Source organism: Arvicanthis niloticus, chromosome 1 (genome assembly GCF_011762505.2).
Source record: "Arvicanthis niloticus isolate mArvNil1 chromosome 1, mArvNil1.pat.X, whole genome shotgun sequence".
Lineage (NCBI taxonomy): Eukaryota > Metazoa > Chordata > Mammalia > Rodentia > Muridae > Arvicanthis > Arvicanthis niloticus.
The window spans coordinates 97,018,455-97,039,029 of record NC_047658.1 but is presented as its reverse complement, the minus strand read 5'-3'; the positions used below and the strand labels follow the sequence as shown (position 1 = coordinate 97,039,029).

Sequence of the window (20,575 nt, the reverse complement as noted above, 5' to 3'; positions counted from 1 at the left end):
CTTCAAGGAGCAGAAATGACTCAAAGACAGCTACGTCACCAAAGCCCACCCAGCATAGGTGACAGCTCATAAAGCCTGGAAACCTAAAGCACACTGCACAGCCTGCAGGCAACTAACTAGGGTGGAGAGTGTCTTTTCTAGGTAGCTTAGATGGTCTGAGCCTCTCCTAAGCTGCTAAACGTGTCTCTGAGTGTCTGTCAGGAGTCTTTACCTCTTATATAGCTTGGGAAAGGAGGGTCTGGTGAATCTGGTCAGTTTCAGGGACTTCCTGAAGCCTTTGAATTGTTTACTTCATGGCTAATGAGTTTCTCTGAAGGACAGAATATTCCATCTCAGAGCATCCTCTTGCTTCACCTCCTTTCTAAAGCCCGTGTCTTAATGAGCCTCTCTCCAGGATTGAACATTTTAATCCTGGAGGAAACTTCTACAAACATACCATCCTCACATCCATTGCTACCTCTGCCACTACCTCCAATATCATTATCATCACCACAACCACCTCCTCACCTCCACAGTCATTGTCATCGTGGTTACCTTACAAAGGTGTCACAGGGAGACAATCTAGTGTTTTTTGTTGTTGTTATGAGAACTGGGGCATAGTTAGCTATTACTAATTCTTGAAGACATCAGGATTTTGATGAAGCTTTCTTCAGATATTAATATGAGTTTTTAAATTATTATTTTGTTTGTCTGAGACAGAGTCTCACTTTGTAGCCCAGTCTGGCTTAGAACTGGCAAAAAATCCTCCATCCTCAGAGAATAACGTGCTCAGATTACAAATGATGAGCTATCACATCTAACTTTATTAATTTTATTTTTGGTTATTGTATATGTGCAAGTCTATATTTGTGATGGCTTGTGTGCTACCAGCATGTGTGGAGGCTGGAGGACAACTTAGTGAAATCAGTTCTCTCCTTCTAAAGTTGTGTATATCCTGGGGCTTGAACTTAGATCACAGGGTTGTGCTGAAAGCACCTTTATACCTTTATCTGCTAAGCTACCTTACCATTCATATGTGTGTGTATGTGTGTGTTTGTTTGTTTGTATGTATTTTTAAATTTTAGACAAAAGTGTATTTTTCGTCAGGACCCAGAAGGCTTGCTTGATTTTACAGGTGGGAAAACATACAAATTCTTCTGAGGGTAAGAACTGGGAACTTGGGGCTGGAGAGATGGCTCAATGATTAAGAGCACTGACTGTTCTTTCAGAGGTCCTGAGTTCAATTCCCAGCAACCACATGGTGGCTCACAACCATCTGTAATGGGATCTGATGTCTTCTTCTGCTGTGTCTGAAGACAGCAACAGTGTACTCATATACATAAAGCAAATATTTTTAAAAAAGAAAAAGAACTGGGAATGTACTCACTTAACAATTATTTTTGAAGTACCTACTATGAGCCTGTTTGAGGGGCTGCCTGCTTTTAGGGGTTGGGGATACAGTGCCTGCATGGAACTCACATTGTGATGAAAAGAAATAAACAATGAACAAATAAATCAGAAATGATGTCTTAGGAAGACAAGGGTTATAATAAAAACAAAGCAGTGTGACTGATCCCTAGGGGCATTAGTAGTTGTAAAGTACACTAGCTTTTTTTGTTGTTGTTGTGCAACAAGCCATGTCGAAATATCAGTGGGTCCCAAAACCAGTCTTACATGGGGCTCCTCTGTGTTTCTGGCTTTGGTGTTTGCTTTGGATCAACGGTGATAGGTGGTCATCTCAGCATGTGTCTCTGCTGTTGGTTCTCAACAGAGAAAGGGGTTGGCTGAGTGGAAACAGGCCATCCCTGTCCTTCTTCCTGCTTCAGCTTGGTCCTGGTCTCCTGTCACTGACACCCATGTGTCTCTGGCCAAGGCGAATCATATGAACAGTGTCAACAGAAGGAAGTGTCCGCTCACAGTAAGAGGCCCTGCAAAGACACAAGGCTAGGGTGTGGTCACCGTAATCCTGTTGCTAGGGAACAAGAGCTGAGATGTGCAACCTAGGCTACCTAGATAGTGGGGGGGGGGGGGGAGGATGCTAAGGAGGGGAGGTGACACTTAAGCTGCAGTCTGAACAAAGAGAAGCAATTGCTTCTAGGATGTTCTGAGGAAGAGATGCAGGCAGCACCCAGCAGATGAAGCAGAAAGCAAGGGTAGCTGGAGCTCTGGACCAAGGGAGGAGACCCAGGGCTCCTGGCAGGCTCCTGGCCACGTGGACCTTGTAGGACACAATGCCAAATTTGAGTTTAGGAGGGAGAGGAATGGCAGAGAGTTGTCATGTCTGGAGTCTCAGGCTGGCAGGCGAGGCCAGGAGGAGAGATCAACTATGAAAACCTGGAAGATGTAGGCTTCAAGCCTTTAAACCATAAGCCCAGAGGTTTGCCGTTCTCAAGGCTTTAGAGGCTGCCCTGGAGGACTGGAAGATGATCCTGTCTAAACTCTGACTCTTTTGTTGCACAACCCCAGCAGGCTGTTTCCCAGGGCGGTCCCTTCCCATGGAACCACTTGTCCTGGAGAGAGAGTTCAGGGTGGGCCCCAGATATGTCCACTGCCACCCTGACACAGCCTCCTTCTAATTCAGAGCAGAAGCCTCAATAAGGAATCACTTGAGAAGAAAGGCTCTGTTTGAATTTATTGTTTTTTCTCTCAAGTTTAAACATTCTCTGCACTCGACTGACTGTTGCTTACGCGCCCGACTTATTCAGGCCATTTGCGTATGTGTGTGGTCTATGCAGCCTGTTTCAGTAAAGTGTATGTTAGATGCTTGGAAATTATCCAACATGTGGGGGGAGAGAGAGAAAGAGAGAGAGGGAGAGGGAGAGGGAGAGGGAGAGGGAGAGGGAGAGGGAGAGGGAGAGGGAGAGGGAGAGGGAGAGGGAGGAGAGGGAGAGAGAGAGAGAGAGAGAGAGAGAGAGAGAGAGAGAGAGAGAGAGACTGACTCAGAGACTCAGACAGAGACACAGGTAGACAGACGGAGAGACAGACAGAAAGACACAGAGAGACACAGAGAGAGAAAGAGAAGAGGAAAAGAGAGGGGAGGGTGGACAGTGAGCCGGGGAAGCAAGAGGGAGGGAGGAAGAAGAAGAAGAGAGAAAGAGACAAAGAAAAATTTTAGCCAGCAACTCAAGCAGGGGGCTTGCACATGAACAGCACACCCTTAATTTGAAGAATGAACTTTTTCGTTGTTGTTGTTTGGCTATTGTCAGTCCCATGGCAAGCACACTGACATGGTTTAAATTAGTATTGTGGAAGCAATATACCGCTGAGCAGTGCGTGACTGGGTTATTAAGAGCAATCCACGAGGAGCAAGCACGAAACCATCTTGACAAATAGAAAAACTTTCTGTGGTGCTTTCTGCCAGCTGTGTCCCTGGTCATTGAGCACAATGTGGAACAATTTGCCCGTGGCCTATTCTTAGGGGATGGGGGTGGGGCCATTTCATCAAGGGTACAGCTTGGGTTTGAAATTTGGTTTGGACTAGTTGCCAATAGTTGCAAATAGGGGTCTAAAATTAAATATTAAAAATGTTGAAAGCATTGGGAACTAAGGCAGGGAGTTTCATTCACCAAAATTTAATTAATTATTTTTTAACCTGTTAAAGAAAGAGTGAAGCTACACAACTTGATCTTGTTAATTAATGCAAAACTTATTCTTATGTTATGATTTCTTGTGAGTTAGTGTTTTTTGCAGCTTTCAAAGCCAAAGGGCTGTCTTGGCTTTGTTACCTTGAAGCCGTATAAACTGGGCAAGTCATCCCTTTTCTCATTTTTTTTTTTGCATGTTTGTATGTATGTATGTATGTATGTATGTATGTATGTGCGTGTGTATGTGTATGTGTGTATGTGTGTGTATGTGTGTGTATGTATGTGTGTCTGTATCTCTGTGTGGTATACTTACCTGCATGTTTGTGTGTTTATGTGTGTGGGCACACACATGTGTATATGCTGTGGAGGCCTGAGGTTAAAGCAGGATGTCTTCCCCCATCCCTCTCAGTCTTATCTGTTGAGACAGGCTCCCTTGCTGACCCCATACTCAGCTTGCTGTCTCTTGCTGCTTCATTAGCCCAGATAGCAAGTCTGCTGTGCTATCTATGTGCTGGGAATTACGGGTGGGCTGCCACACCCACAGTGTTTATGTAAGCTCTGAGGGTCTGATCTCCAGTCCTCACGAGTCCAGTGTGTTACAGGCTGAGGCCTTTCCCCAGTCCCACATCTCACTCTGTATCCTTTCATTTACTGTCTCTACTCTAGAGTTGGCTTTGCACACCTCGTGTGCTTTTGAGTAGAATAAAAGAGATCATGTTTGGGAAAGGCCTTGTAATGTGACCCAGGAATACAAATATGCTTGGGCACTTGTATTGACAGCCATGATCTGAAGCTCACTGTCATTAGAGAGAATTAAAAAAAAAAAAAAATCCCTGTGGCTATTTAATTAAACAAGCAAAGGAAAAAGACAGAGCCAGCAAGTGTTTCAGCTCCAACTCTTGGATGTGGAAGACAGTGGGAGGCCAAGTATAACCAAAGGCAGGGCAAAGAGAAGCCATCCTCCGCAGGCTTCCAGCTCATGGTTGGAGTCTTTTAGGAGAATCCTGGGAGACTCCCATATTGTTTTCATTTCCACGTTACAGTCCCATTAACCTCACAGGCAAGGGGGAGCAGAGAAGAAAGAGGAGAAAAATGAGAGGGAGGAGGAAGAGTAGGAGGAGGAGGAGGAAGAAGAGGAAGAGGAAGAGGAAGAGGGTGGGGCAGAAGAAGGTCAGGGAGGAGAGACATCCCTGGAATCTGAGCAGATTCGGGTGGGATACGCAGAGGTACCAAGCAGGAACGGAACCTGAGTCAAGCGTGAGGTCTCCGAGGCTGGAGTTCTCATCCCCGGTACATAGCTGTCTTTCCAGGTGTCTAGCATGACATCTCAGTGTGTGAGTTCAGGATCTGACTCTTGTACCCATGAGCAAATAATCTGATAGAAATGCTATAGGGTACTGTGTACTCAGAAGCAAATTCTGCTTGCTACTTTTTATTCCAGTTTTGGAAGTTTCATTTACCTTCTAAAAAAGTCTTAAGATTAGTTTTTAAGTTAGCAAACAAAGTAATGGGTTGGCACACACACACACACACACACACACACACACACACCAAAATAAATAAGAACAAAGGAAAAAGATTATAAATATATATTTTATAAATAAATATATATAACTTCCTTTGTTCTTATTAATTTTCTGTTACCTTAAGTCTCAGATGGTTACCTCTGTTATGCTCTTTTCTTTCCTAGAGATCTTTTGCAGCCTGATTCCTACAGCTCTTAACCTTAGTAGGTCCCTCTGGTTTTTTCTTTACTCAAATCTTGAGGTCACACCTTCATTAAAATATATTAAAATAATACTTTACTTATTCCTTAAGAATTTCATACCATATAGTTTGGTTATATTCATTCATCTTCCTGACTCCTCCCAAATCCTTCCCCACCTTCTTACACATCCAACTTCATGTTCTCGCTCTTTTAGACAGAAGAAAACACGGAGCCTGCTTTATATTGGTCAACTACATCCAGGTGTGGGGCCTGCCCTGAAGAGTGGGTTGTATACCCACAAGCATTCTATTGAAGGAAACTGCCTTTTTCTCACCCAGCAGCAATTAAATGGCAGTATCTCCTTGGCTAGGGTAAGACTTTGTGGCCACTTCCCCCCCATGCTGGGATTTTGGTGTAGCTGTAGCTTGGGCAGGTCTTGTGCAGCTGTCACAGTCTCTCTGAGTTTGTATGTACTTCTGCCCTGTTGTATCTGGAAAATGCTGTTTCTTTGAAATCAGCTGCCATCTATTCATATATATATATATATATATATATATATATATATATATATATATATATATCTGTCTCTTATTCTGCCCTCTCTTCCACACAGATCTCTGAGCATCGATGTGATATAGACATCCCATTTAGGACTGAGACAAGTCCTGGTTCCTAGGGGAAAGTATACTATTATCAGGCCCGTTTTTAAAGTGGGTGGAACATTTCTTCCCCTTTGAGGGCCAGCTGTGTACTTGTGCCTGATGTTTGCCCTGAAGAGCCTCAGAGGAGGCCCATCCTATACTATTCTTGAACTGATACCTGGAGGGTAAGATTCCCAGAACACCCAGTGCCAACATCTTTTTCCCAAAGAAGGCACACAAATGACTAATGTGCACACACGTAGACATGTTCAACATATTTAATCATTAAAGAAACACTAATCAAAACCACACAAGAAACTACTTCATACACACTCGGAGGGTAATAATAATAATAATAATAATAATAATAATAATAATAATATAAAAAATAACATGTCAACAAGGATATGGACAAATTAAAACTTGTGTACTGATCACAGGAATGTAAAATTGTACAGCTACCAAGGGGAGAAATAAGAGGCTCCTTCAAAAGTAAAACCTAAAACTGACATGTAACTATCAATTCTACTTCTGGATATATCCCAAATAACTGAAAATAGGCTCTCTCTCTCTCTCTCTCTCTCTCTCTCTCTCTCTCTCTCTCTCTTTCTCTTTCTGTCTCTCTCTGACAGTGACACTATCTACAACAGCCAAGCTCCCATCATGAGATGAATGGTGCAAAACGTAGCATATCCATATACTGGGATGTTACTTGACCAAAGAGAGCATGAGGCACCAATACACACTACTATGTGTAGAAAGAAGCCAGTCACAACTAGTCATAGGATAGCTTCGTTTACACAAAATATCATGGATGGGCAAATCCATAGGTTAAAGGTTTTCTAGGAAGGAGGGCATGTGGGAAAAAAAGGGGGGGTTGCTTAGAGGCAACAGGGCATCCTTTAGGAGAGGTGAACAAGTCTAGAATTCATGGCAATGGAGAAACAGCCTTGTGAATGTACTTAATATCACTGAGTGATGCATTAGAAATGACTCACTTCTAATGTCAATTTGCCCCAATAAAAACATGTTAGTGGGAAAAAAAACAAGCAACAATTACTCATGGCTTAATAACCATTGAGAGAAACATGTGACTATAGACCTTGGGGACGTGAGTAAAGATTCATCCCCTGTCTAGTGTACTGCAGGGGATAGGTGTGTGGAAGGTTCCAGAAGAGAAGGGTGTGGATTCCAGGTAGAAAGGGATGAGGAGTAGGCAGCCTGAATTGTTTCTGGAATGAGTCATCTTGTAAGGTTGGTGAGAAGGACAAGCTAGAACTAGTATAATGGAAAAAGAGACTCCGTGAAACAAAACACATTAAGCACACATTTACTAGAACTTGCCAAGTACCAGACATCTTAACCTTTCCAAATTCTCTGGCTCCAACCACCACGTGCCCTGCCCATTCCCTCTCCCTCCCATCGGTGCCCCTCCACCATCTATGTCCCCCCACCCCCATCCCCACCACTATCTGTGTCTCCCCACTATCCATGCCCCCACCTCCACTACCGGTGCCCCCAACTCCACTCAGTTTTGTCTGTGAGGAAACTATGTGCATCTGCGTACTTGCATGGCAGACACAGATTTGCAAAAGGCAAGCCTGAAGCTCCGCCCCTCCCAATGAACGTTGCTTTCTATACCGTTCATGTGTGCACAGACAGTGGGAGGCACTGTTTTTAAACTTTGTGTGAACACATGTGTTTTTGTTATACTTTGTGTTGCATTCAAAACATATTTTTTTTTTTTACCATCTTCACATGTGTGTGGCTGGTGCACATGTATCTGAATGTGTGTATATGGTTAAGTGTGTGTGTGTGTGTGCATATTTGCACATGTTCACATGTATGTAGAAGCCTCAGGTTGGTGTTAGAATCATCTTCAATTGTTCCTTATTTACTGAGCCAGCCAAACCCAGAGTGTGCCAATATGACTAGTTTAGACTCAAGAGCTAGCTTGGTACCAAGAACCCCTCATCTCTACCTCCCATGGCTGAAATTACAGGTGACCAGGCTTCCCTGGCTACCCTGTGTTTATGTGTGTTTTGGAGATCCTAATTCTTGTCTTTATGTTTTAATCACGGAGCCTCTTGTGTGCTAGATTTTTAAGGAGACTTGTGTGAAATTGTGTTACTTTTTAATTATAGTTTAAAAGCCAGCTGGGAGAAATGTAAGCTGATGTGATCCAGACTTTTGTGGGCCATTAATTTAACAGAAGGCAACTTGAAAACTACCATTCACACTATTTTATCACGTACTATCTAGATCGATGTTCAAGAAGATTGTCGTCTTATTACAGTCCACGTTTCTTTTGACTCCTTCTTCATGTTATACTGTGTTTGGTCAATGACAAGTGTAACGTCAAATTTTGTCAACTTGGTTGGATTGGTAAATACCTAGAAGATCTGTAAAATCCACCTCTGGGCGTGTCTTTGAGAGTATCTGCAGAGAGAGATGATGATGGGAGAAAGATGCTCTCTGAATCTGGGTGCTGTCATTCCCTAGGCTAGGAGCCCTGATCTAGTACAAGGGGACAAAGAAACACCATCCCCTTTCTGTTTCCTGGCTTTCTTAAGGAAAGATTCCCTGTCTCACCACAGCCTTCCTTCTAGCCATGATGAACTGAGTCCTCAAAAATATGGGCCCAAAGAAACCTTTCCTCCCAGATGTTGTTTCATTCGGGTATTTTATTGTAGCAATGGAGGTTGGATTAAGCAGGCGTATTGTCTTGTCTTCAGAAAGAATGACTGTGAATTGAACTTGATGAATGATCAATAACCTGTCCAGCCTCCTTATGTAGTTCTGTAATGTCTCCTTATGAGTAATTAAGTGTAGACCTTTGAAACTGCTAGATAATTCATCATAGTTCACCTACATTATTCATACCATCTTTCTTGAAATGGGCACCTCACTGCAGGCTGGGAATGCAGCTCAGGTGGTAGAGTACCTGACTAGCTTGTAAAAAGCCTCATGTTTGATCCCCAGCCCTTCGTAAATGGGGTGTAGTAGCTCATGCTTGTAGCTTTCCTGTTTGTTTATTTTTGAGATTGTAGTTTAGTTACAACACTTTTCCCTTCCCCTTTCTGCCTCTAAATGCTTCCATAGTCCCCTTCCACTCTCCTGCAAATACATGGCCTCTTTTTTCATCATTTGCTATCCCATGCATGTGTGTGTATGTGTGTGTGTGCATATTTATTTCCAAATATAACTTGTTGAGTTCATATAATGTTTCTTGTTTACATATCTCCAGATTGGTCATGTGGCACTGGGAAACCAGTTGGTATACTCTCCCCTGGGGAAGACCACTTCTCTTCCCACATGCCAATAATCTTAGCACGTAGAAGGTGGCAGCAGAAGATTAGAAATTTAAGCTCATCTTTGACTACATAAGGAGTTCTAGGTCAACCTGGGCTAGAGACCCTGTCTCAAAACCAAACAGAACCTTATTTCCTAGATTTTCAGATTTACAAAATGTTGCAGAAATTAATTTTGTTTTTATATTCCCATAGCCATTTCTTCATATTATTAATATCTCACACAAGTGCAGTACGTTTGCCTCAGTGGAGCAGTCTGTGTTGATATATAATTATTAGGAAAAAAATCTATCTTTTGCACATAGATTTTTAATTCCCATAGCTGTTCTTTTATTTCCTGTCCAGGTCCCATTCAGGAGACCAGTTAGCCAACACACCCCACCTCTGCTGGAACAATCTTCAGACTTCCCTTAGTTTTAATGACTTTGGCAGCATGAAGGGGTGGCATCCGGGCATCTTGTTGATTCTTGCTCATTGTGCTGTATCGGTTATATCAAGGACACATTCTGCTGACAGGATTGGTCACTGCTAACATCAACCTCATGTCCTGCTCTAGCAGTATGTGGCAGCCTTCACCACTGGGAGTCTGGTGACTCTCCCCCCCTGTACTCTGAGAAAGGCAGTTGAGAAGCATAGTCCACCTTGTCAGAGCGTGTTCTGTCTGAGCTGTGTGTTACTAGGGCCATGGTCCTCATGCTCCCTAAGTCTGTGACCCTTTAATACAGTTTCTTATGTTGTGGTGACCCTCAACCATACAATGTTTCCATTGCTACTTCATAACCATGACTTTGCTGCTCTTATGAATTGTAATGTAAACATCTGTGTTTTCCAATGGTCTTAGGCAACCCTTGGGAAAGGGTCCTTTGCCCTCAAAGCTTCATCAGCTTTTCCTCTACGTATTGGTTCTTTTTCTCATTGCTGTTCCGAATGCCTGGTAAGAAGCACCCTAGGAGAGTGCTTTGGTTTCTTTCCCTGTTGCCATGGTAAAATACTCTGACAAAAGCAACTTAAGGGAGAAAGGGTTTACTTTAGTTTACAGTTCAAGCAGAGCAGTCAAAACAGCAGGAACATGCCGGTCACATCACACCCCCAATCCAGGGCTAATCTCCAAAATATACAAAGAACTCAAAAAGTTAGACTCCAGAAAACTAAATAACCCAATTTAAAAAAAAAAAAAAAAAAAAAAAAAAAAACAGGATACAGAGCTAAACAGAAAATTCTGAACAGAGGAATCTCGAATGGTTGAGAAGCACCTAAAGAAATGTTCGACAGCCTGAGTCATCAGGGAAATGCAAATCAAAACCACCTTGAGATCCCACCTCACACCAATCAGAATGGCTAAGATCAAAAACTCAAGCAACGGTACATGCTGGTGAGGATGTGGATAAAGAGGAACACTCCTTCATTGTTGGTGGGATTGCAAACTGGTACGACCACTCTGGAAATCAATCTGGTAGTTCCTCAGAAAATTGGAGATAGTTCTACCTGAAGCCCCAGTTATAGCACTCCTGGGAATATACCCAAAAGATACTCTACTATGTTCATAGCAGCCTATTTGTAATAGCCAGAATCTGGAAACAATCCAGATGTTCCTCAACCAAAGAATAGATACAGAAAATGTGGTTCAATTACACAATGGAATACTATTCAGCTATTAAAACTGGGGACATCATGAATTTTGCAGGCAAATGGATGGAACTAGAAAACATCATCTTGAGTAAGGTAACCCAGACTCAAAAGGATATCAATGGTATGTACTCACTGATAAGTGGATATTAGCCAAAAGGTTCAAAAGACCCATGATAAAACTCACAGACCATAGGAAGCTTAAGAAGAAGGAAGGCCCAACCTGAGACCTACTTAGAAGGAGAACATAAAATAATCATGGGAGGCAGAGGGAGGGAGGAAACTGGGTGAGAGAGGGGAGGGGAGAGTGAAAAAGGAGGGGCAGCACCAGGTATGGAGAGAGACACCTCCAATCAGAACCAGGGAGGGCTGCATACATGGTGGTGCTCCATTGGATTTCTCCATTTTATACAGTCCAGACCCCTCTTGCCCAGGGAATGGTGTTGCCTGTTAAGAGAGGTCTTCCACGCCAATAACATAATTAAGACAATCCCCACGAGCATGTCCATAGGTCGGGTTCCCCAGTAACTCTGGATTTTGTCAAGTTGAGAATTTGTACTCAGCAACACAAAGAAGAAGAATTTATTTCAGCTTGTAGTTCAAGGGGACCTGGTCCATTGTAGCAGGGCAGATGGTAATGTATCCACAGTCAGGAAGTGGATGTGCCGGTGCGCGCGCTGCAAGCCTTTTTCTTTCTTCTGCAAACTGGGACCCCAGCCCACAGGAGGGTGCCATACCTTCCACACACTCCCAGCAGCTTGATGCCAGTAATTCCAGGTCCTGTCAAACTGTCAACCAATATTAACCATCCATCTTTCCTTCTGCTCCCAGGGGTCCATGTAAAGGAGGATGAGCTACCAGAGGAGGACTATTCTTTTTCCTTCAGGCAAGCTTTCTCTACAATGACACTACCAAGACTTTTAAGCAGGATGATTCACCTGTGCTTTGCTCAGCACCCTGTGTCCCTGACCTCCATGTACCAGGAGCTGCAACCTCTGTAAATGACGGTAGTTCAACGCATCTCCAGACATCTCCACCTGTCCCCTGGGGCAGCTCAAAGTCTCTCTAGACACTTCCAAGTGTCCCCTGGGTGTGGGGGCCAGGTACCTTCTACCCCCATACTGGTTGAGCACCACGACCTTACCAGAAATCATAGAACTTTGATAAAAAGCACATCTAGAATAAATTAAAGTATTTTTAATTTTAAGCACAAAGTTATTATACCATAGTGAGAATGCCCCAATTCACGAGCTAAACTTGATATAGAACTAAAAAAAGAAAAAAAGTGTTACCCAAATTTGGGGATACAAACTATAGAGTGAATGGCTGTGCTCTGTGCATGCAATTCCCATAGAATAAAAATGTAGCATGCATGTCTACCTGGAGTTGTACAGGACAGCAGCTAAAGAAATTCCTAATGTGTCATCACTCCTTTTGTATTAGTCAGGATGGACATGGGAGCAGATAACCTTCCATGTCCCAATAGATCAATATATCATTAACTTATTTCTCACTCTTGCCACATGTCCTCTGGGGGGCAGAGATGACAGTGCTCTCTGGGGATACTGGGGTTCTACTGTGGTGTGTCACAGTTTTCATGGCAGGGAAAAGTGATTGCTACATGTCCTACACTGGCACAAAAGCTTCCTGAAAGAACATCCCTCATTTCCTCATACCTCTCATTGGCCAAAGTAGGGCACACGAGGATGGAGGAGGGGAGACAATCCCATGGGTATTTAAAAGAAGGCAAACCAGAATGCCTATATACAGCTCTAATGAGCACCTCAGCTCTGAGAAACAAAGGAACTAGAATAGTTAAGCTGTTATTAAAGAATTAAGATGCATGTATCTCATGAGATGCCTTCCCACCTGATGACAGAGCTTTCATAAATATCTGTTAAATAAAATGTATCTCTCAGAATACCCATTATTTGTGTCTGGAGAGATAGCTCAGTGGATTAAAGGGTGGGCTGCTCTTCAGTTCCCAGCACCCACACCGGGCAGCTCACAGTTGCCCAGAACTCCAGTTCTGGGTGATCTCATGCCCTCTTTGGGTCCCTGCAGTCACCTACACTCACATGACATACACTTACACTGACATATAGACATCAATACAAACAAACCTTAAGAGAAAAGGAATATCCATACATTTTCAGAGAAAGGGAGGACCAAAAGCAGTCATCTGTACAGACTGCTCCAGTCAGGTCTAAACCAAGACTCAGGGCTGGGCTGTGTCTGAATTGTGCTTTCCTAATGCCTCTTCTCATAACCTGCCGTCTGTGGTGACCGGTGCCCTTGGGCTTAGGCACATTTGCTTTATGGGCATCATCCCTGGGGATTCTCTCTGAGCACAGGTCTCAGGCATTCAGAAGGTTGTGGTTTGGGACTTGGGGACCTGAGCACCTCTGGCTAAAGCAGAGCTGTGTGGAATATTTGTCTCCTGGGAATGGTGAAATGCTCCCTTCTCACTGATGAGGCTTCCGGAGGCTGATGCTGTCTGTGATGACTTGATGGCCATTCATGTGGTAACTTTACAGTTGTTAATTGCTTCTGAGTCAACAACTGTACTGTGCCCAACACGGAGAAAGCAGTTTAGTCTCCAGCATCCACAGTTTCATGTTTGTTTGTTTCAAGAAGGCACAGCCCAGAGAAACCTCTTTAAAGTCTTCCACCTCCAGAAAGGAAACTGATGCCTGTCCTCGTCACTGATGTGCATAACAAGTGAAAACTCCGAGACACAGTGATCTTAGTGAGGAGGTAGGGAATGGGGGCAAGGGTGAGAGAAGAGGCGAGTGAGGGCATGCCAAGATGTTTGAGCGTTGAGTGTAAGAACTTGTAAGTCCGTGAGGGAGATGGAGCAGGATCATAAGTAAGGATCTTGAGAAGGGAAGGCCAACTATCAGAAAACAAAACCAGAATGTGCAAGTATTGAGCAGGCAATGAGTTTGGTCAATTAAATGGAGGACAGGAAAAGAGGTCACAAAAGTTCAATAGATCGGGAAAGATAAATAGAAAGGCAGACATAAATCCTAAAGAAACTGTGATATGTATACATCACCATCAAGACAGGAGAACCCAGATGGGATACAGAATGTAAGAACCAGCACCATTTTGTTAAAAAGAGAGAAGTGATAGAAAAAGAATTCCCCTGGGATAATAACAAATGGATGGAAAATGCATAATAGGCAAACTTGAGCCAAAGGGATCTCCAATAGCAATAGTCCTACCTGTGAAATCAAAGACAAAACTCACAAGGGGTCAAAGAGATATGTCACACACATAGAAATGTAATAGTAATGTCTAATCATAACAAACACAAAGGCATTTGACAATAATGCATTAAAATACTAAAGTGATAAAATTCAGAAAAGAATTAGACAAGCCAACAATCATAGACAGAATCTTAAAACTGTGCTCTCAAACTGATGGGCTAAGCAGACTAAAAGTGAGCTCATGTTAGGTATAATATCCTTGAATAATATTACCAGCCAAGAAACTGATGAATATGTATCAAATTTTGATGTTGTTGCTTTGTTTTTGTCTCTTTGTGTGTGTGTGTGTGTGTGTGTGTGTGTGTGTGTGTGTTTTAGGACAAGATTTCTCTGTGTAGCCCTAGGCATTCTGGAACTTTCTCTGTAGATCAGGATAGCTTCGAACTCAGAGATCTGCCTGCCTCTGCCTCCTGAGTGCTGGGGTTAAATGCATTACCACCACCCAGCTTTAAGTGTTAGCTTTTGTACACCACAAACTGGAGAGACAACTTGTGGTTTGAGACTGGACTGTTCACCCCAAATCACCAATTGTTAGTCCTCCAAGGAAGTCTTAGACAACACATGAAACCCTATTCAATGCAGAATATGGTCTCTGGTAATAATGCAAGCAAATGAATGATCTGTGTCAAAGTAATGATGATGATGATGGCACACAGAGTGTGGATTAGCATTAGAAGAGTTTGTTTGAAAATGAGGAAGGTGGACCACAAGAGAAGATTTAACTGGAGAGCTTGAAAGAGAAGGCATGAACCCAGGGAGGTGAGGGAAGGAAGAGTCAACTCAGAGGAGATGGAGAGCCGCTAGAATGGGAGGCAAGCGAGGCGTAGGCCTGCTAGGAAATGTGGAGGAAAGTCCTCCTCCCAACGATACTGACAAAGAGACACAAAGTAAGTACTACAGACACAGAATGAAAGAGAAGGAAATAAAGTAGCAACAGACCAAATCAAACCAAACCAAACCAACCATAAAAGACTATTACAAAAATTACCCATCCATAGATTTTATAAAGCAAAACAAAACCAGAGGACATGGAGTTTTCCGTGAGACTTGTACTTTCTGAAAAACCATAAAATGCCAGGATCCATGAGAGAGGAAACCATAACATATGGAAGAGGAGATGAGCGGTCCTGAGGAAGACATCAGTCAGAGGCTTCATTCTCCCAAAGCCACAGGCCAGTGCTTTTCTAGGTGAGTTTGACTCAAGTTTTAGAAAATGTACAACATGGGGCTGGAGAGAAATCTCAGTGGTTAGAGCACTGGCTGCTCTTGCAGAGGACCTGGTTTCAATTCCTAGCAACCGCATGGTGGCTCACAACTGTCTATAACTCCATTTCCAGGGGACTCAATGCCCTCTCAACACCTCCAGGCACTAGGCACAGATGATGTGCACATACATAAATACACACAGACAAAACACTCATATACATAAGATAAAAATAAATACATTAAAAACAGACAACTCTGAGCAAACACAGGCGGCTTAGGCGCCGGCCTCCAGAGGGCGAGCCCAGGCCCTTTGCTCTCTCTCTCTCTCCCAGTTTGAATCCCGCATCTCCCATGTAACTCTGCCCGAGTCTCATGGGGGAAAAAAATTAGACAACTCTGGGACATCAAAATGGTAACTAATTCAGAAGTCATTCTGTAAGACTGGCTTGTTCTTGATTCCAAGGCAGGCAGATCTCTGAGTATCTGATTAGGGGTAATTAGATAAAGACCTCTTTGGCTTGAGCAAAATATAAATATTCTCTCTCTCTCTCTCTCTCTCTCTCTCTCTCTCTCTCTCTCTCTGTGTGTGTGTGTGTGTGTGTTTGTGTGTGTAAAACAGAATGGCCAGCTGCAGAAAACATATTGTTATTAATTCAAAGGGAGAAAGTCTGTCAGTAAATTTCTCAACAAACAAATATGAAAACCTATACTTGTATCCCCAGCACCATAATAAGCATGGGGTGCACTTCTTTGATCCTTGTATGCTGGGGTGGCAGAGACTGGAGATAGCTTGAACCTATTGACCAGGAAGCCTCACCAAATCAGTGAGCCCTGGGTTTAGGGGGAAGAGCCTCTTTCAAAGCATAAGGTGGAGACAGATTAAAGACATTTCCCGCTGGGCGGTGGTGGCCCACGCCTTTGATCCCAGCATTTGGGAGGCAGAGGCAGGCGGATTTCTGAGTTCGAGGCCAGCCTGTTCTACAGAGTGAGTGCCAGGACAGCCAGGGCTACACAGAGAAACCCTGTCTCGAACCCCCCCTCCCAAAAATAAATAAAGACATTTCCCAATGTTGTCCTCCCCATGCATGTGCACATATATGCATGTGCACACACAGAGACACACATGTGCTCCCATAGGTACACACACACACACATATATAACATACACATATACTACACAGTCACAAAGAAGATGTTTAAAAAACATTTTGAAAAGTTTGGCACCAACTTAAAATAAAATCTTGTAGAAACCCATGTCCCCTTACTGGGGCAAAGACGAAGATGCACGTCTCTGGCTTACAGCTCATAACAGATGTTTGGCTTTGGACTCAGTTCCTTTAAGGATCCTTTGTTGCTGCTGCCGTTGCCAGCACTGCTGAACATGCTACAGAAGGGTCTGGTCAGCTCCATAGGATGAAAGTGAAGTAAACAATGACAGTTTAGTGACCGAGAGGGAGGCATTTGCTGAGACTGTGACATAAACACAGACCTATCCTAATCAACAGAAGATTGGGAGAAGGGGCTCGGGGAATTTGCAGGAGACAGCTCAACTCTGGAAAGCCAGTTGCCTCTCCCAACACCACCAGAGAAACCAGAAACCACAGAATAAAAAAGGAGCCTTCTTAATGGCAAGAAAACTTACCAAGCTGCTCAGGCTTTACAGGGGTCTACAATGACACACCTCCACGAGGAGACCGTTTTAAGAACATGGCAGTACGTTAAGAGCTACCTCCAGCTTATGAAAGGGAGGTATTAATATTTGAAAACTGTCAGATCACTCCAAACAAATCTACAATTTTAGTATGATTCAAACAAACAAACAAACACACAAACACCCAGTAGATATCTTTTGAAGAACATGGAAAAGCTAGCGCATATGCAGAAGGTATAGGTTCATGAATGGCTAAATTACCTTGGAAAGGATGGGAAAAAATTCCCACTACCGGATACAACATTCCACTACTGGATACCAGATTCTGTACTGAAAAAGTACAATCATGTAGGAAGTAAAGAGTGTCTTGTTACAAAATCAGAAATAAACCCATGGGACAGAACAACTGATAGACATAGTCCTTTAGAGTCCTTGGTCAAAGGACGGTGGGCAATGGAAAAAAAATGATTTAACCAAACATGTTGGGAAAAAGAACTCACTATACAGAGAAAAAAGAAATCTGAATCATGCCTTATACCACATATAAAATGACCCTGGATGGGTGGGAAATTCGTCTAGAATGCTGAGAGGGAAAAGTGGACCTAGAGGGAAGACTGCTTCCTTAGCAGACTGTCAGGTGACCTGAACTTGCTGTCCTGGCAGCCTAGACAAAGCAGCGAGCTCTAGGTTTAGTGAGAGACCCTCTCTCCAAAACTAAAGTGGAGGCAGATTAAAGACATCTCCCATTGTTGGCCTCTTTCCTTCAAGTGCAAACAATGATTGATTGTTGTGATATAAATAATAGAAAGACTTGTTCATACAGAGGCAACATGGATCTGGAGGGAGACCTCAGTTCATACAGTGTTTGGTGTGCAAGCATGGGGATTTGTGTTCCATTCCTGGAACCCACATATAAAACCAGGTGGGAACAAGCTTGCAATCCCAGGACTAGGGAGGCAGAAACAGGCAGATCTCTGGGGCTTGATGGACAGCCTACTTAATCAGAATGCACTGATATAAAACTGGCAATAAAGAGAAAATTATCATATAACTGAGAGGCTGGGGAAAGACTTTGCAATGTCCTGGGCCAGTGCAGGATTGGGTGTGGAGCAAACCTGTCATCCTGGTCCTCAGGGAGTTGAGGCAGGAGGATCATGAGTTAGAAACAAGTCTGGGCTGTAAAGTGAGGCTTGTTTCACTTAAACAAGACAACCAACCAGCCAAACATTATTACAAAAGCAGCCACCCTCCACCCCCACAGATCAAAGCCATGAAAGACCAACTAACTAGTATGCTAAGAATTCTTTCAATAAAAAAAATAAAATAAAATAAAAAGCAGCCTCTAGAGCAGTGGTTCTCAACCTTCCTAATGCTGTGACCCTTTAATACAGTTCCTCGTGTTGTGGTGACCCCCAATCATAAAATTATTTTCATTGCTAGTTCACAACTGAAATTTTGCTACTGTTATGAATCGTAATGTAAACATCTGTTTTCCAACGGTCTTAGGCCACCTCTGTGAAAGGATCATTTGACCCCCCAAAGGGATCTTGACCCACAGGTTGAGAAGCACTGCTTTAGCCAGTTCTGGACAAACGCTAAGGCTAGTTCACAGGAGAGAAATGCGAATGGCTAACAACTCAAGGAAGAGGTTCCCAGACCCAGTGACGTTCAGAGGTATTAAAATTAAACAGGAGCAAGATAAAATTCTCTACATATTTTAACTGACAAAATTATATCTAATTCCTATCCTGGGGCTGGCAGTGTGCTGGATAACAGAAGCCCTTCGTTTGTGGTAGGAAGAAATTGATTCAGTACCGTGGGGAGCAACTGGGACAGGGTTATCAAAGAATCCTACTTGTGAGCAATCTCAGAGGAAAAGTCTCCGCATGGGTCCAATGAAAGGCCCAGATGCAAATGCTTGCTGCCCTACTACCTGTGCCATGAAGAAATGGAGCCAATGTGTTCCATTAGAGAGGAAATGGTTAAATAAAGCATATCTGGGGCCGAGGAGATGTCTCAGCAGGTAAGGAGACTTGCCACTAAGCCTGACTATTTGTGTGCGATACTTGGGACACATACAGTAGAAGGAAAACTTTTAAAGAGAGAAAAGTGGTGAGCAGTGGGTAAGACACTCACCACATGAACATAAAGACCTGAATTTGGACTCCTGAGATCTATTCAAAGATGGTCCTTCTGAGAGAAGACAGGGCTGTCATCATTGTGCCCATGGCAAGGTAGAGGTGGAGGCTGGAGAGTGTCCAGAAGCTCATGGGCAAGTTAGCCTGACATAGGCATCAGTGAACAAGACAAGCCTGACTCCAGTAAGATGGAAGATGAGGACTCAGCCCGTGGTTGTTCTTTGACCTCCAGCTATGGGCTGTGACACGCATTTGCCTGTACTGTGTGTACATACACACACAGAGGGACAACATTAAGAAACTAAAGGGGAAATGTGGCTTAGTCCAACACCACCACTACAAATTACACCTTAAACACATATACAAAATAACATTATGTGGAGATGCCTACACTTTCAGGCCCTATATTAAACGTGTTAGAACTGTTGCAATGTATTGAGAGGGAAAAGGAAGTCAATTAGAACCAGGAAGAGAATTTGTAGATGAGGGGCTAGCTTTCCCTGCCGGATGATAATCTGAAGGCAGGGGCCCAGGAGTATGATGAACCCACTCAGCTGCCTTTGGAACCCTCAAAGTGAGGCAGGATGGCAGCGTGCTCCCATGGTTCTGTCCATACACACTTGCTTCATTTTAGTGTTTGCCAACAAACATGGACAACCTACAGGAGAGGTTTCTAAACTTCGTAGCTCTCAAAGTATTACATTTCCTGTTGCTGCAAATCTGGAGGAAGCAAGCTGTCTGCATCCTTCACAGAGAAGAGTCCAGGCTCATCACCTGCTCCTAACACCTGGTTTTGTTTGGCCCTCCCATTGTAGCCTACAGGAAAATTCCAGGGATGCCGGCTGTTTGCAGAATCAGGGCTTCGGAGCAGGCTCACCCCCACCTCTGCTCTGCCTGCAGACTTCTAACTCTGATTGATGCTTCGCTTCCCGTTGGGCTGATCAATTATGGTAGCAACTTTATGGGCTGATATCTGACCCCCTGGCAATCCCAGCTGGCAAATATAGGTTGTCACAGGTAACTAGCTCTACAGACAATGTCCAGGGTTCTCAGATATTAACTTCTGAAGATTTATTCTGTTTCATTAAGAATCTGTTAGATCCCCTAAATTAGATTTTATTTATTTATTTATTTATTTATTTTTAACTCGGGTACAAAGTAGATTCTATGAATGTCAAACACTTTCTCTTCAGAAGGATAAACCTCTCCTACAGTTAAACAGAAAAAGAAGAAGAGAGAATATTGCTTGCACCTATAATGTGCTAGCTCACTTAACTTTTCTACCTTTAGAGTAGGCACAGTTTCTTGATGGCTTGGTTTTGTTTTCCTGTGACTCTAGGTTGTTATGTTTCCCCCACCCTCAACTATGTGGTCCCTCGAGGGGGAGTTTTTGCTTTACTGCCACCTCATGCTCTCCACGTTGCAGAGCTCAGCTCCAGTTATGACTTGGGTCTATGAA

At 43.3% G+C, this 20,575-nt stretch overlaps 1 long non-coding RNA gene across 1 annotated transcript in view; it reads left to right on the top strand.

Moving 5' to 3' along the window:
- LOC143435853 (uncharacterized) overlaps positions 1-12,050 on the top strand; it is an 87,825-nt gene extending 75,775 nt beyond the window's left edge. The window contains exon 5 of the long non-coding RNA XR_013106216.1: positions 11,681-12,050. This is a non-coding gene — a long non-coding RNA (uncharacterized LOC143435853). The remainder of the gene's footprint in view (positions 1-11,680) is intronic.
- Positions 12,051-20,575: the final 8,525 nt, after the last annotated feature.